This window comes from Carassius carassius, chromosome 18 (assembly GCF_963082965.1).
Source record: "Carassius carassius chromosome 18, fCarCar2.1, whole genome shotgun sequence".
Taxonomy (NCBI): domain Eukaryota; kingdom Metazoa; phylum Chordata; class Actinopteri; order Cypriniformes; family Cyprinidae; genus Carassius; species Carassius carassius.
This window is the reverse complement of record NC_081772.1, coordinates 30,988,327-31,005,994: the sequence shown is the minus strand read 5'-3', so window position 1 is coordinate 31,005,994 and position 17,668 is coordinate 30,988,327. Positions and strand designations below refer to the sequence as shown.

The following is a 17,668-nucleotide window of genomic DNA, read 5'->3' as shown; positions in this document are numbered from 1 at the left end:
TGTTAATGAAAATACCTGTAATGTATTTAGGACACCAAGGGGAACCCATTCATGTAAGTTTTATCACGTAATAATGAAGACTGGCCATGTGTTAAAACTGCTATAGCTTGCAACCTTTTAGCAGAAAATAACACTGCATCGGGATCTGTTTTCATGGTGGTCAGGAGGTAAATTTGCAATATGGTTAATGAAAAACCTGTACTGTACTCAGGACACTTAGAGGAATCCATTCATGTAAGTTTCATCCAATAATAATGTAAAATATGCATAAAAAAATTATGTCCACGGGAGCACTATGGAGGTCCCGCTGAATAAATTGTAAATGGACATTTTTTTTAAAAAAAAACCTCCCATTTACCATTTATTCAGCACGCCCTTCCTAATGGTTCCGTGGACAGATAAATTTTAGCTCCCAGGAATCCATTTTTGTAAGTTTTATCCCATAACACTGTAGAAATATGCATAGAAAAAATGTGTATATTCAATATTCACCACATGTGGTGAATATTAACCAAAATGTCACACACTTTGCCAAGCTGTAACTCCGCCAAAACGGGGCCGAACTGCACCAAAATCGGGTCAAAGTCAGATTTTATAATGCTCAAAAATATTAAAAGTTATAGACACTAAAGTGCCTTGAATTTTTTTTACCACTCTTAAATATTTTTTTATTTGATATAAAAATACATGAAATAAGTCCTGGAGCAATCTAGAAAAGTAATGGGTTGAAAGCCACATGTCTCATGAGTTTCTATTTCAAATCTGAATAAAATATAATGAAAAATGAGACTCCTGCAAATATTTTTCTGAGACTATGTCTACACCCCCCACCCCCCCAAATATAAGAAAATATATTTCCCAATAGTATTGAAGACTTCTACAAACTATTTAGTCAGTAAACATACCACTGCATAGTTTTTTTCAATTATAAAACTCTAGACATAAACTTAGACATCATATAAATGATTTATTTGAGCAGTAGAAAAATAAAATAAGAATAATTTGAGTAAGAAAAATAAGAATAATAAGAAAAATAAAAAAAGATTTAACATTGTTTGCCAATATAAAACATCCTGAGATTGCTAGAGATGCATATTTTACAATGAATTACGATGCAAATAAGTGCTGATGTGCTGATGGCCACTTATACAGATGGTAATAACACAAATGTTCCGAAGTAAATAATCCACTCTCCCTATTCATATAGACGCGTTCACTTTGATAGCCATGACCATTCAGTAATAGCGAGCTGATTTGGGCTGATTTGCACTCAAACAGATGGTAATCATGCACATATTAATATACATTCATATATTCTGGGAGAGCTTTCTTCCCAGTCAGTTCAAGAGAGTCCTCCATCCAGCAGATTGGGTGTGGATTGCCAAGTGCCTCTATGAGCCCACAGGGCAGCTGAGGCAGAAGATCCAGGTGAACTGATTTTATCCATCGATGCAGCCCAAGCCATGTCCTCCTGAGCCCGGGTGATACTTCCGACAGAGGATGTTCTTGTGGGCACCAATGAGGATGTGGGGCATTCCTCTTAAATGCCCACATTGTGGCCGGAAGATGCACCATTCAGGAATTTACCCGAAGGTCAGGGAGGTGATGGACATGGATAGCCGCTATTACCTTGTGGGTGGGGACTATCCATGCTGCAGTGCATGCAAGCTGCCAGTATGCCCATGGAGCCAGGACATCCTTTCACAACTGGATGTGGCACACATGACCATGTTTCCAGCGGTGCTGACCACTCAGCTAGCCCTGGACAGGAAATGTGTGACTTTCCTCAGGCCCAGAACCAGTGGTAACAGTTCCTCCTACTTCCAGTCAGCAGTAGAGGAAGCCCACAGTGAGGAGTGGGCACGACGCACCATCCAGTACCTCTCTGATTGTGAGCATCATTTGAGAAAGGTTACCCTGGTCCAATCTGCAACGGCACCTGCCTTTTCTGCACCCGCACCCTTCAGGCCACTTCCACTTGCCCAGTGGTTTGAGACTGTCCACTCCAACGATATCCTCAGCCATTTGGACGAGATGAAGGGGGTGATTACCTCCACCTATGGCCGAATCCTGAAGATGGATTCAACAAAGAAGGTACAATACATGAAGGTTTCAGCATGAGGTTTATTTTCAGCCAGAAAGAATTTCAACATGATGAAAAATGTTGTGTTATATACATTTGTGTTATATATATATTATAATGTACCATAACAAATCAAAGAAAATGTATAATTAAGCTTGTCAGAATGTCTTTATTTTTCCTTCTTTTTGTTTTTCAGATCACCAAAAAGCTGGCTGGTGACATTGGGGACACGGCTGCATGGATGACCAACATTGGCAATGAGCTCGGCCAGGTTCTGAACAGTGTTCTGACAACAGCTGAAGGCGCAGGACTGGAGGAGCTGTGCCAGGGTGTCGTCAAACGCTACCAGAATGCTGGCGAGCCAGAGCCTGAAGGTCATCTATGTTGACCGGGATTGCTGCAGTCAGTCAGGTGAGATTTTCAAATTACTACTTTATCAAATGTGCACTGCAATATATTTTATAAAAGTTAATAGTGGTGTAAAAAAGTTCCCCTTTCCCTATTGGTGATGGTAATTAATTAGTATTATTTTTACAGCCAGTGTATTAAAAATTGTAATAAATTATATTGACTGAAAAGTATGTTTGAAATTAAATCAAATGCATGTTTTTTTATTTTTTCTCCTCCACAGGTGCATCTTCAGTGTTAAAACTTTTTCGGCCATGGAAGTCTATTGTAAGGCTAGATATCTTCCATTTTATGAGAAGATTCAACTGTGGCCTTACTACAGAGCACCACCCTCTCTATGGTACCTTTTGTTCAAAACTTTCCTCCTGTATCTTTGAGTGGGATCAGGAGGATGTGAAAGAACTTAAGGCTGCCAAGAGAGGGGAGTGGAAGTGCAGCCATGGTGGAAAGGCTCCCACTGAGGTTCAGCTCATGGCCAGCATCAGCCCAGGTGAACTCGCGAAGCACTGTAGGCGGCGGACACGCAGGGCTGAGGAGATCCGGGCCATGATTTCAGGGCTGCTGGAATCAGTGTGGGAGCTAACTGACACTACAGGGTTTCGCCTGGTTAACCCTGACAGCATGCACCATGTCTGGGAGATGCAACAAAAACACCTCGAGTGCATCCAGGACCCTCCACATGTAGAGTTGTACACAAAGACGGGGACACTCCAGAAGGGTGTCAAAGTCCTAAACGTGCTTAGGTGCGGCAGGGGGTCATCCTCGCTGGAGAGTTTTCACCGCCACCAGTGTGCCTTCATTCCTGGTAAATTCTGAATATTAAATTGCAGTATGTTTTGTAGATTTTTACGTTGAAAAGATCGCTATTGTGTCAACAACAGAACCCTGGGTGCTACCTGGATTTGGCTTGTTTTCATGGAATTTACTATCAGTCTCATTATTATGTGTTACTGTTCTATAACTGTGTCATTAAATTTGTATGTCCTCAGTTTAAAATAATTGCTGACTGAATCTGTGCATTTTCATTCTTAGGATGGAGATGCAATGCCATGCACACACAAATGTACATGTTAGAGGGGGCCTCGAGGTGGAACATGAGCCGGGCAAAAGAAGCTGTATCTGTGGTGGGGGCCTCAACCCTAAGGACATTTGATGTCTGCACAATGTCTCATTTAAACAGCATGAGCCAAAGGGTCCTTGGTCAGGCTTTGATGCCAGAATTTACCCCTCCAGGAAAACCCACTGGTAAGATATCTCACAGGAAAATGCTGAGCATTGGAGTATTTCTCTCTCTCCTGTGTTTGTTTGTTTGTGTGTGTGTGTGAGTGTGTGTGTCCTCTCCCCATTAACAATGTGGTACAAATTATTGCAGGGGAGCGCATTGCAGTGGAGTACTTGTTGGCCCAGTCCAATAGAGGCGACCAGTTGATTGCACACCACAATGACATGCCTGAAGTCCCCCCAGAGGAGCCCGAAGAGGATAGTGAAATTGACACGACTGTGTGCCATGCAGCTGACCTTAGGGCTGATGACTCTCCAGTAGCTGTCGTGCAGGTCCAGGTGACAAGTCAGGTGGGTGACACTGAACCCAAATCCCCAGATGAGGAGGTCACTGAGGAAGAGGAGGATGACACTGCAAGTCCTAGCACATCAAGCCAGGTAAAATTGCTATCCTGTACTATTTTTTACTTTTAAAAAAAAATGTATCTGGTACAGTGCAAAACGCCTATTGTCACCAATGTGTAAAGTTAAAATATATGCATGTACAATGCAAAATAATTATTACAACACCGTATATGTTTATTGGACTGTGTTTGGCATTTTTCTCAATTTCCAGAGTACACAGTGTGATTCCAGAGGTGTCTTTGGCTGGGAGGCAGTTGATGCCCTGGCAGCCTACTTGGTTGGCCTAAACCGAACGATCACTGCCTTGTCATCACAAGAGGAGGCCAACATAGTCCAGCTGTACATGGCTCTGCATGCCATGGACAAGGTACCATCAAAATATAGCCAGAGGGTTAAGAAGAAGGCTTTGACAGGACCTTGGAGAGCATCCAGGAAGCAGAGTGGCTCTGCTCCAGGACAGCAGGCTGCAGAGAGGTAATTTGACTATTTGGATCGTCACTAGTTTATAACCCAGTATACAGTTCAGATTATATCATCTTTCTTTTCCATAGATTGTTCATGACTCATGGGCAGGCAGCTCATGACACCGAAGTCCACAGGGTCTGTGAATGTGTTTGCCTAAGGCTTTTGAAAGAGTTTCAGCAAGCACGGAACAGGCCCAGGGACACACAAGGAAAAACTCTGTCAACTCCACAATCTATTGTGGTGGTATACAGCCACTTAAAACAGCTGATGGAGGACAGCAGAGAGGTTCTAGGACAGACTAACCTAGTTCTGGTCCCGATAAACACCACTACTGTCTCCTCGTGGTGAGTCTTGTTTTATGCGATACTTTTGCACAATCACAGTAGTATATCAAGATTGTACTTATAAAACCTTCCTGTACAATTATTATTATTATTATTAATTTTTTTATTAAAAATATAGTCAAAAACCAATCAAACACTTTACTTAAATCCTTTGTGAGTGTTCATGAAGTTTGATGGATAATTTTTTTTCTTTTTCTTGCTTTCCCTCCTTTCTCCTTCTCTTTTCCCTTTCTTTCCCCCTTGTAGCAGTCCCTTTTGCCCTGTTTTTGGTCGAGAGGTTAAGGCGATGGACTTGAAATCCAATGGGGTCTCCCTGCGCAGGTTCGAACTCTGCCGACTACGGGAGGGATTTGCAGTATTGCTTTAGCTTTCTGTGATGGTAATTGTGCCTTCTATGGTCCTTCGCTCTCTGTGCCATAACTGCTTCTAGCTTTTATCCTTGTGACACCTGCGTCTCTTCTGGGCAGCTTGTTTTAAAACTGCTGCTTTATAAAAGGTGAGAAGCCAGTGCTCCACAAGAGCCTGGATAGCTCAGTCAGTAGAGCATCAGACTTTTAATTTGAGGGTCCAGGGTTCAAGTCCCTGTTAGGGTGAAGGTCTGTCTGCTTTTGGCGGAGTCACCTTGCTATCTCTACGGTCCATCTCTTCTTCTGAATCTGTACTGGAGCGGTGTTCCTTCCTGCTCCAGGGTATCAGTGCACCTCCCTTGTTTGGCACACCTGATTCTGATGGTCAGCTCGTTAGGAAAGCGCGCTCACAGAGTGAGTAGAATAAGACTGACCTCCGAATTGTGCAGTGCTGTCGGTCCCCAGGCCCAGCACTGAAAAACCCCATTACATAGGATGAGACATGGGAGCCTGATTTCTCCTCAGTGGGACTGCTGTTTTACCCGCTTCCAGGGCTAGCTTACAATCTCGGCTTGCTAGGTTGCAAGTAGGTCAGGCAGCAATGTGACACACAACAGGGCAGAAGGTGGTCTGCTTAATTCAAGTCCCTGTTTGGGCGAAGGTCAGTCTACTTTTTGGAGGCCTCAGCTTGCTATCACTACGGGTCCATCTCTTCTGCTGACTCTGTATTAGAGCGATGTTCCTTCCTTCTCCCGGGGATCAGTGCATCTCCCTTGTTCGGCACACATGATTCTGATGGTCAGCCCTTTAGGAAAGAGAGCTCACGGAGTGAGTAGAATAAGACAGACCTCCAATTTGTGCAGTGCTGTCGGTCCCCAGGGCCAGTACTGACAAACCCCATTACATAGGATGAGACATGGCAGCCTGATTTCTCCTTAGTGGGACTGCTGTTTTAGCCGCTTCCAGGGCTAGCTTACAATCTCGGCTTGCTAGGTTGCAAGTAGGTCAGGCAGCAGTCTTACAGACAACATGGCAGAAGGTGGTCTGCTTAATTCAAGTCCCTGTTTGGGCGAAGGTCAGTCTTCTTTTTGTAGGCCTCAGCTTGCTATCACTATGGTCCATCTCTTCTGCTGAATCTGTACTAGAGCGATGTTCCTTCCTGCTCCCGGGGATCAGTGCATCTCCCTTGTTCGGCAAACTGATTCTGATGGTCAGCCCTTTAGGAAAGAGTGCTCACAGAGTGAGTAGAATAAGACAGACTTCCCAATTGTGCAGTGCTGTCGGACCCCAGGGCCAGTACTGAAAAACCCCATTACATAGGATGAGACATGGCAGCCTGATTTCTCCTCAGTGGGAGCGCTGTTTTACCCGCTTGCAGGGCTAGCTTGCAATCTCCGCTTGCTGACTGAGCTGGGTTGGTTGCAAGTAGGACAGGCATCAGTGTTGGACACAAACTGAGCAGAAATTGGTCTACTCCCGTAGTCGTGGCCGAGTGGTTAAGGCAATGACCTAGAAATCCATTGGGGTCTCCCCGCGCAGGTTTGAATCCTGCTGACTACGCTGTTTGCTGAAGGCCATGAGGCAAAGCATCCATGCATTTTTCACGGTCCTCGCACTTATTTGCGAAATGTCCAGTCCCTCTACGATGGACAAACACGCCGCTGCTGCTTCTTGTATCCGACTCCAGGGGTTGTCTTGGGTGAGCCAGTGGCACGCCGTGATCGTATAGTGGTTAGTACTCTGCATTGTGGCCGCAGCAACCCCGGGTCTAATCCGTGTCACGGCAACCCTTTGCCGTTGAGTATATGGGAAGACTTGAAATCCATTGGGGTCTCCCTGCGCAGGTTCGAACTCTGCTGACTACGGGAGGGATTTGCAGTATCGCTTTAGCTTTCTGTGACGGTAATTGTGCCTTCTATGGTCCTTCGCTCTCTGTGCCATAACTGCTTCTAGCTTTCATCCTCGTGACACCTGCTTCTCTTCTGGGCAGCTTGTTGTAAAACTGCTGTTTTATAAAAGGTGAGAAGCCAGTGCTCCACAAGAGCCTGGATAGTTCAGTCGGTAGAGCATCAGACTTTTAATTTGAGGGTCCAGGGTTCAAGTCCCTGTTAGGGTGAAGGTCTGTCTGCTTTTGGCGGAGTCACCTTGCTATCACTACGGTCCATCTCTTCTACTGAATCTGTACTGGAGCTGTGTTCCTTCCTGCTCCAGGGTATCAGTGCACCTCCCTTGTTGGGCACACCTGATTCTGATGGTCAGCTCGTTAGGAAAGCGCGCTCACAGAGTGAGTAGAATAAGACAGACCTCCGAATTGTGCATTTTTCACGGTCCTCGCACTTATTTGCGAAATGTCCAGTCCCTCTTCGATGGACAAACACGCCGCTGCTGCTTCTTGTATCCGGGCTTCAGGGGTTCTCTTGGGTTAGCTAGTGGCACGCCGTGATCGTGTAGTGATTAGTACTCTGCGTTGTGGCCGCAGCAACCCTTTGCCGTTGAGTATACGGGAAGGTTGAAAATTTTTTACCACCTCATCTTTCTGCGTGATTTTGTTTCTGAAGCTTGGCCTGTGCAGGGCGCCATCGGACAAGGGGGCTTGCTTTCTAACATCAGGCGTAGTCGTGGCCGAGAGGTTAAGGCGATGGACTTGAAATCCATTGGGGTCTCCCCGCGCAGGTTCGAACCCTGCCGACTACGGGAGGGCTTTGCAGTATTGCTTTAGCTTTCTGTGACGATAATTGTGCCTTCTATGGTCCTTTGCTCTCTGTGCCATAACTGCTTCTAGCTTTCATCCTCGTGACACCTGCGTCTCTTCTTGGCAGCTTGTTGTAAAACTGTCAGGGTTCAAGTCCCTGTTCGGGCGAAGGTCTGTCTGCTTTTGGCGGAGTCACCTTGCTATTACTACGGTCCATCTCTTCTTCGGAATCTGTACTGGATCGGTTTTCCTTCCTGCTCCAGGGTATCAGTGCATCTCCCTTGTTCGGCACACATGATTCTGATGGTCAGCCCTTTAGGAAAGAGTGCTCACAGAGTGAGTAGAATAAGACAGACTTCCCAATTGTGCAGTGCTGTCGGTCCCCAGGGCCAGTACTGAAAAACCCCATTACATAGGATGAGACATGGCAGGCTGATTTCTCCTCAGTGGGACCGCTGTTTTACCCGCTTGCAGGGCTAGCTTGCAATCTCCGCTTGCTGACTGAGCTGGGTTGGTTGCAAGTAGGTCAGGCAGCAGTGTTGGAGACAAACTGAGCAGAAATTGGTCTACTGCCGTAGTCGTGGCCGAGTGGTTAAGGCGATGGACTAGAAATCCATTGGGGTCTCCCCGCGCAGGTTCGAATCGTGCCGACTACGCTGTTTGCTGAAGGCCATGAGGCAAAGCATCCATGCATTTTTCATGGTGCTCGCACTTATTTGCGAAATGTCCAGTCCCTCCTCAATGGACAAACACGCCGCTGCTGCTTCTTGTATCCGGGCTCCAGGGGTTGTCTTGGGTGAGCCAGTGGCACGCCGTGATCGTATAGTGGTTAGTACTCAGCGTTGTGGCCGCAGCAACCCCAGTTCGAATCCGGGTCACGGCAACCCTTTGCCGTTGAGTATACGGGAAGGTTGAAAAATTTTTACCACCTCATCTTTCTGCGTGATTTTGTTTCTGAAGATTGGCCTGTGCAGGGCGCCACCAGACAAGGGGGCTTGCTTTCTAACATTAGGCGTAGTCGTGGCCGAGAGGTTAAGGCGATGGACTTGAAATCCATTGGGGTCTCCCTGCGCAGGTTCGAACTCTGCCAACTACGGGAGGGATTTGCAGTATTGCTTTAGCTTTCTGTGACGGTAATTGTGCCTTCTATGGCCCTTCGCTCTCTGTGCCATAACTGCTTCTAGCTTTCATCCTTGTGACACCTGCGTCTCTTCTGGGCAGCTTGTTGTAAAACTGCTGCTTTATAAAAGGTGAGAAGCCAGTGCTCCAGAAGAGCCTCGATAGCTCAGTCGGTAGAGCATCAGACTTTTAATCTGAGGGTCCAGGGTTCAAGTCCCTTTTAGGGTGAAGGTCTGTCTGCTTTTGGCGGAGTCACCTTGCTATCACTACGGTCCATCTCTTCTTCTGAATCTGTACTGGAGCGATGTTCCTTCCTGCTCCAGGGTATCAGTGCACCTCCCTTGTTTGGCACACCTGATTCTGATGGTCAGCTCGTTAGGAAAGCGCGCTCACAGAGTGAGTAGAATAAGACAGACCTCCGAATTGTGCAGTGCTGTCGGTCCCCAGGCCCAGAACTGAAAAACCCCATTACATAGGATGAGACATGGCAGCCTGATTTCTCATCAGTGGGACTGCTGTTTTACCCGCTTCCAGGGCTAGCTTACAATCTCGGCTTGCTAGGTTGCAAGTAGGTCAGGCAGCAATGTGACACACAACAGGGCAGAAGGTGGTCTGCTTAATTCAAGTCCCTGTTTGGGCGAAGGTCAGTCTACTTTTTGGAGGCCTCAGCTTGCTATCACTACGGGTCCATCTCTTCTGCTGACTCTGTATTAGAGCGATGTTCCTTCCTTCTCCCGGGGATCAGTGCATCTCACTTGTTCGGCACACATGATTCTGATGGTCAGCCCTTTAGGAAAGAGTGCTCACAGAGTGAGTAGAATAAGACAGACCTCCCATTTGTGCAGTGCTGTCGGTCCCCAGGGCCAGTACTGAAAAACCCCATTACATAGGATGAGACATGGCAGCCTGATTTCTCCTCAGTGGGACTGCTGTTTTAGCCGCTTCCAGGGCTAGCTTACAATCTCCTCCTGCTAGATTGCAAGTAGGTCAGGCAGCAGTGTTACACACAACATGGCAGAAGGTGGTCTGCTTAATTCAAGTCCCTGTTTGGGCGAAGGTCAGTCTTCTTTTTGTAGGCCTCAGCTTGCTATCACTACGGTCCATCTCTTCTGCTGACTCTGTACTAGAGCGATGTTCCTTCCTGCTCCCGGGGATCAGTGCATCTCCCTTGTTCGGCACACCTGATTCTGATGGTCAGCCCTTTAGTAAAGAGTGCTCACAGAGTGAGTAGAATAAGACAGACTTCCCAATTGTGCAGTGCTGTCGGTCCCCAGGGTCAGTACTGAAAAACCCCATTACATAGGATGAGACATGGCAGGCTGATTTCTCCTCAGTGGGAATGCTGTTTTACCCGCTTGCAGGGCTAGCTTGCAATCTCCGCTTGCTGACTGAGCTGGGTTGGTTGCATGTAGGTCAGGCAGCAGTGTTGGACACAAACTGAGCAGAAATTTGTCTACTCCCGTTGTCGTGGCCGAGTGGTTAAGGCGATGGACTAGAAATGCATTGGGGTCTCCCCTCGCAAGTTCAAATCCTGCTGACTAAACTGTTTGCTGAAGGCCATGAGGCAAAGCATCCATGCATTTTTCATGGTCCTCGCACTTATTTGCGAAATGTCCAGTCCCTCTTCGATGGACAAACACGCCGCTGCTGCTTCTTGTATCCGGGCTCCAGGGGTTCTCTTGGGTGAGCCAGTGGCATGCCGTGATCGTATAGTGGTTAATACTCTGCGTTGTGGCCGCAGCAACCCCAGTTCGAATCAGGGTCATGGCAACCATTTGCCGTTGAGTATACTGGAAGGTTGAAAATGTTTTACCACCTCATCTTTCTGCGTGATTTTGTTTCTGAAGCTTGGCCTGTCCAGGGCGCCATCAGACAAGGGGGCTTGCTTTCAAACATTAGGCGTAGTCGTGGCCGAGAGGTTAAGGCGATGGACTTGAAATCCATTGGGGTCTCCCTGTGCAGGTTCGAACTCTGCCGACTACGGGAGGGATTTGCAGTATTGCTTTAGCTTTCTGTGACTGTAATTGTGCCATCTATGGTCCTTCGCTCTCTGTGCCATAACTATTTCTAGCGTTCATCCTTGTGACACCTGCGTCTCTTCTGGGCAGCTTGTTGTAAAATTGCTGCTTTATAAAAGGTGAGAAGCCTGTGCTCCACAAGAGCCTGGATAGCTCAGTCGGTAGAGCATGAGACTTTTAATCTGAGGGTCCAGGATTCAAGTCCCTGTTAGGGTGAAGTCTATCTGCTTTTGGAGGAGTCACCTTGCTATCACTACGGTCCATCTCTTCTTCTGAATCTGTACTGGAGCGGTGTTCCTTCCTGCTCCAGGGTATCATTGCACCTCCCTTGTTTGGCACACCTGATTCTGATGGTCAGCTCGTTAGGAAAGCGCGCTCACAGAGTGAGTAGAATAAGACAGACCTCCGAAATGTGCAGTGCTGTCGGTCCCCAGGCCCAGCACTGAAAAACCCCATTACATAGGATGAGACATGGCAGCCTGATTTCTCCTCAGTGGGACTGCTGTTTTACACGCTTCCAGGGCTAGCTTACAATCTCGGCTTGCTAGGTTGCAAGTAGGTCAGGCAGCAATGTGACACACAACAGGGCAGAAGGTGGTCTGCTTAATTCAAGTCCCTGTTTGGGCGAAGGTCAGTCTACTTTTTGGAGGGCTCAGCTTGCTATCACTACGGGTCCATCTCTTCTGCTGACTCTGTATTAGAGCGATGTTCCTTCCTTCTCCCGGGGATCAGTGCATCTCCCTTGTTCGGCACACATGATTCTGATGGTCAGCCCTTTAGGAAAGAGTGCTCACGGAGTGAGTAGAATAAGAAAGACCTCCCATTTGTGCAGTGCTGTCGGTCCCCAGGGCCAGTACTGAAAAAACCCCATTACATAGGATGAGACATGGCAGCCTGATTTCTCCTCAGTGGGACCGCTTTTTTACACGCTTGCAGGGCTAGCTTGCAATCTCCGCTTGCTGACTGAGCTGGGTTGGTTGCAAGTAGGTCAGGCAGCAGTGTTGGACACAAACTGAGCAGAAATTTGTCTACTCCCGTAGTCGTGGCCGAGTGGTTAAGGCGATGGACTAAAAATCCATTGGGGTCTCCCGGCGCAGGTTCGAATCCTCATTCTTTTACCACCTCATCTTTCTGCGTGATTTTGTTTCTGAAGCTTGGCCTGTGCAGGGCGAAACCAGACAAGGGGGCTTGCTTTCTAACATTAGGCGTAGTCGTGGCCGTACCTTCCAGCGATCGGACGGCTTAACACTTCCTAACACTTCCTAACAACATTTGAATACTTCCGAACAAGGTCGCAACAATTCCTAACAAAGTCAGAACGAAAGTCCGAACACATCCTAAATTAATCCGAACAGTTCCTAACGCAAATCCGAAACTTTCGAACAGATGGGGCAAAGGAGCCAATCAATTCCTACCGAGAGGAAATAGCCAATCAGCAAGTTGACATGCCAATCTCGCCGCTGATTGGCTGAATGAGTTTCGTGATATTCCAGCTGTTTGTAACTCACTGGACATCTGCTATGCGGAGATTCAAGGTAAGCGTTATCACAATACAAATCCGTGACATCAGTGTTATCCTATTTGTTCAAACATTAATTCATGATTTGGAATAAAGATTATTCTGATCGTTCTACGCTTGCGTAGCAAGGCAAGCTAACTTAACGTGTCGCTAACTGATGCTTGTTAAGCCTTCGATTCATAACAAGTTTTTATTTTCTATATCTTTGCAAGAATTTCATTTCATCATTCAGTATTCCAAGTATCCATTCCCTATTTTATTTCAGTCATGACTGAGTGATTCTTTACTGAATGTATTTAAATATTTTACTATTCCACGTATTCATTAAATATCTAGTTTTTCCCCCTTTCTTACTTTATATACAAACACAGTTTTTATAATTATACATCAAAAGCTATTTGCAATTTTTTGCAAGTAGGAACATATTTACTGCAGAAAACTATTAACCTGCCACATATTTCACCACTCAACATGTCTGCTTTTGTATACTTGATGTGATTCTTTATATATATATATATATATATATATATATATATATATATATATATATATACTGTATATGTGTGTGTGTGTATAAATATAAAACTCCAATAAACTCCTTTCTACTGTTGCTATATTAACACATATTTAACCACATTGATTTGTTCCCCATTATTGTTCAGATATGACCAAAACAGGCAAATCCTCTGCTTATTGGAACGACATCTGCCACAGGTATGCCCAGGGCACCTTCCAGTTCAGTACAGGAAAAAGGCCTGGAAGCAGAAAATGGAAGGAGGTCCTGGAGCGGATTGATGCCTGTCCCCTGCATAGGGGGAATAAGGTGGACCTGTTTGGCAGGCACATAGTGTGCACTTGTGGGTTCCATAAGGTAGGTATACGATATAATATATCAAAGGCATGATAAGTCCCTGTATCGTGTAATACACTATTTTATGCACCAACCCCTGATATATTCTCAGAATATATTCTCAGTACAGTTCTGCAGAGTAATTGGTGTAATTATTTAACATGAATAGTAAGACCTTCTTTTGTTCCTAATATTAATTTTCTCCCAGTCAACAGATAAGGTCTTGATTGAGTCAGGGCCTAAGGTAAAGGCAGGCGGCAGCTCAGAGGAGACCGGGACATCACAGGAAGTACATGGGGTGAAATGTTCTCTGTGTAGTGTGGTTGTGGAGGCAGAGAAGTTCTCCGGCAACCTCTCTGACCACCACATTGAAGAGAGGTGTGACAGCTGTGGGGTCAGGGTCCAGGGTGCCGTCAGACTCCTCCAACACATTGAGTCGAGCCATTATGGGGCTCTATTGGCTCCACGTGTCAGTCCTTCAAAAAATCCCACACCATCTCCTTGCCCCTCACCATCTCCATGGCTGCCTCCACCTCCACAGCACTTGCCGTCTCCAATGCCAGTACCAGTGTCTCCATCCCCAGGGCCCACTCAATTCCCACACCACTCTCCAGCTCCAAAGCCCTCACCACCACCTCCATGGTGCTCTCCATCTCCACAGCCCACTCCATCCTCACATCCAGTACCCTCACTGCAGCCTACACCATCTCTGCCTCAGGCTATTACTGACTGGGAGAGCTTTCTTCGCAGTCAGTTCAAGAGAGTCCTCCAGCCAGCAGATTGGGTGTGGATTGCCAAGTGCCTCTATGAGCCCACAGGGCAGCTGAGACAGAAGATCCAGGTGAACTGGTTTTATCCATCGATGCAGCCCAAGCCATGTCCTCATGAGCCCGAGTGGTACTTCCGACAGAGGATGTTCTTGTGGGCACCAATGAGGATGTGGGACATTCCTCTTAAATGCCCACAGTGTGGCCGGAAGATGCACCATTCAGGAATTTACCCGAAGGTCAGGGAGGTGATTGACATGGATAGCCGCTATTACCTTGTGGGTGGGGACTATCCACGCTGCAGTGCATGCAAGTTGCCAGTATGCCCATGGAGCCAGGACATCCTTTCACAACTGGATGTGGCACACAGGACCATGTTTCCAGCGGTGCTGACCACTCAGCTAGCCCTGGAAAGGAAATGTGTGACTTTACTCAGGCCAAGGACCAGTGGTAACAGTTCCTCCTACTTCCAGTCAGCAGTAGAGGAAGCCCACAGTGAGGAGTGGGCATGACGCACCATCCAGTACCTCTCTAATTGTGAGCATCATTTGAGAAAGGTTACCCTGGTCCAATCTGCAACGGCACCTGCCTTTTCTGCACCCGCACCCTTCAGGCCACTTCCACTCGCCCAGTGGTTTGAGACTGTCCACTCCAACGATATCCTCAGCCATTTGGACGAGATGAAGGGGGTGATTACCTCCACCTATGGCCGAATCCTGAAGATGGATTCTACAAAGAAGGTACAATACATGAAGGTTTCAGCATGAGGTTTATTTTCAGCCAGAAAGAATTTCAACATGATGAAAAATGTTGTGTTATATACATTTGTGTTATATATATATTATAATGTACCATAACAAATCAAATAAAATGTATAATTAAGCTTGTCAGAATGTCTTTATTTTTCCTTCTTTTTGTTTTTCAGATCACCAAAAAGCTGGCTGGTGGCATTGGGGACACGGCTGCATGGATGACCAACATTGGCAATGAGCTCGGCCAGGTTCTGAACAGTGTTCTGACAACAGCTGAAGGCGCAGGACTGGAGGAGCTTTGCCAGGGTGTCGTCAAACGCTACCAGAATGCTGGCGAGCAAGAGCCCGAGGTCATCTATGTTGACCGGGATTGCTGCAGTCAGTCAGGTGAGATTTTCAAATTACTACTTTATCAAATGTGCACTGCAATATATTTTATAAAATTAATAGTGGTGTAAAAAAAGTTCCCCTTTCCTTATTGGTGATGGTAATTAATTAGTATTATTTTTACAGCCAGTGTATTAAAAATTGTAATAAAATATATTGACTGAAAAGTATGTTTGAAATTAAATCAAATGCATGTTTTTTATTTTTTCTCCTCCACAGGTGCATCTTCAGTGTTAAAACTTTTTCGACCATGGAAGTCTATTGTAAGGCTAGATATCTTCCATTTTATGAGAAGATTCAACTGTGGCCTTACTACAGAGCACCACCCTCTCTATGGTACCTTTTGTTCAAAACTTTACTCCTGTATCTTTGAGTGGGATCAGGAGGATGTGAGAGAACTTAAGGCTGCCAAGAGAGGGAAGTGGAAGTGCAGCCATGGTGGAAAGGCTTCCACTGAGGCTCAGCTCATGGCCAGCATCAGCCCAGGTGAACTCGCGAAGCACTGTAGGCGGCGGACACGCAGGTCTGAGGAGATCCGGGCCATGATTTCAGGGCTGCTGGAATCAGTGTGGGAGCTAACTGACACTACAGGGTTTCGCCTGGTTAACCCTGACAGCATGCACCATGTCTGGGAGATGCAACAAAAACACCTCGAGTGCATCCAGGACCCTCCACATGTAGAGTTGTACACAAAGACGGGGACACTCCAGAAGGGTGGCAAAGTCCTAAACGTGCTTAGGTGTGGCAGGGGGTCATAATCGCTGGAGAGTTTTCACCGCCACCAGTGTGCCTTCATTCCTGGTAAATTCTGAATATTAAATTGCAGTATGTTTTGTAGATTTTTACGTTGAAAAGATCGCTATTGTGTCAACAACAGAACCATGGGTGCTACCTGGATTTGGCTTGTTTTCATGGAATTTACTATCAGTCTCATTATTATGTGTTACTGTTCTATAACTGTGTCATTAAATTTGTATGTCCTCAGTTTAAAATAATTGCTGACTGAATCTGTGCATTTTCATTCTTAGGATGGAGATGCAATGCCATGCACACACAAATGTACATGTTAGAGGGGGCCTCGAGGTGGAACATGAGCCGGGCAAAAGAAGCTGTATCTGTGGTGGGGGCCTCAACCCTAAGGACATTTGATGTCTGCACAATGTCTCATTTAAACAGCATGAGCCAACGGGTCCTTGGTCGGGCTTTGATGCCAGAATTTAACCCTCCAGGAAAACCCACTGGTAAGATATCTCACAGGAAAATGCTGAGCATTGGAGTATTTCTCTCTCTCCTGTGTTTGTTTGTTTGTGTGTGTGTGTGAGTGTGTGTGTCCTCTCCCCATTAACAATGTGGTACAAATTATTGCAGGGGAGCGCATTGCAGTGGAGTACTTGTTGGCCCAGTCCAATAGAGGCGACCAGTTGATTGCACACCACAATGACATGCCTGAAGTCCCCCCAGAGGAGCCCGAAGAGGATAGTGAAATTGACACGACTGTGTGCCATGCAGCTGACCTTAGGGCTGATGACTCTCCAGTAGCTGTCGTGCAGGTCCAGGTGACAAGTCAGGTGGGTGACACTGAACCCAAATCCCCAGATGAGGAGGTCACTGAGGAAGAGGAGGATGACACTGCAAGTCCTAGCACATCAAGCCAGGTAATATTGCTATCCTGTACTATTTTTTACTTTTAAAAAAAATGTATCTGGTACAGTGCAAAACGCCTATTGTCACCAATGTGTAAAGTTAAAATATATGCATGTACAATGCAAAATAATTATTACAACACCGTATATGTTTATTGGACTGTGTTTGGCGTTTTTCTCAATTTCCAGAGTACACAGTGTGATTCCAGAGGTGTCTTGGGCTGGGAGGCAGTTGATGCCCTGGCAGCCTATTTGGTTGGCCTAAACCGAACGATCACTGCCTTGTCATCACAAGAGGAGGCCAACATAGTCCAGCTGTACATGGCTCTGCATGCCATGGACAAGGTACCATCAAAATATAGCCAGAGGGTTAAGAAGAAGGCTTTGACAGGACCTTGGAGAGCATCCAGGAAGCAGAGTGGCTCTGCTCCAGGACAGCAGGCAGCAGAGAGGTAATTTGACTATTTGGATCGTCACTAGTTTATAACCCAGTATACAGTTCAGATTATATCATCTTTCTTTTCCATAGATTGTTCATGACTCATGGGCAGGCAGCTCAGGACCCTGAAGTCCACAGGGTCTGTGAATGTGTTTGCCTAAGGCTTTTGAAAGAGTTTCAGCAAGCACGGAACAGGCCCAGGGACACAC

The 17,668-nt window shown here is 46.3% G+C and overlaps 2 non-coding genes across 2 annotated transcripts; both read left to right on the top strand.

The window, feature by feature from the left end:
- The first annotated feature begins 7,885 nt into the window (after positions 1–7,885).
- On the top strand, positions 7,886–7,967 carry trnas-uga (transfer RNA serine (anticodon UGA)). Its single transcript has one exon. It is a non-coding gene; the product is annotated as a tRNA-Ser (tRNA).
- A 572-nt stretch (positions 7,968–8,539) lies between these two features.
- trnas-aga (transfer RNA serine (anticodon AGA)) lies at positions 8,540–8,621 on the top strand. The gene has a single exon. It is a non-coding gene; the product is annotated as a tRNA-Ser (tRNA).
- Positions 8,622–17,668: the final 9,047 nt, after the last annotated feature.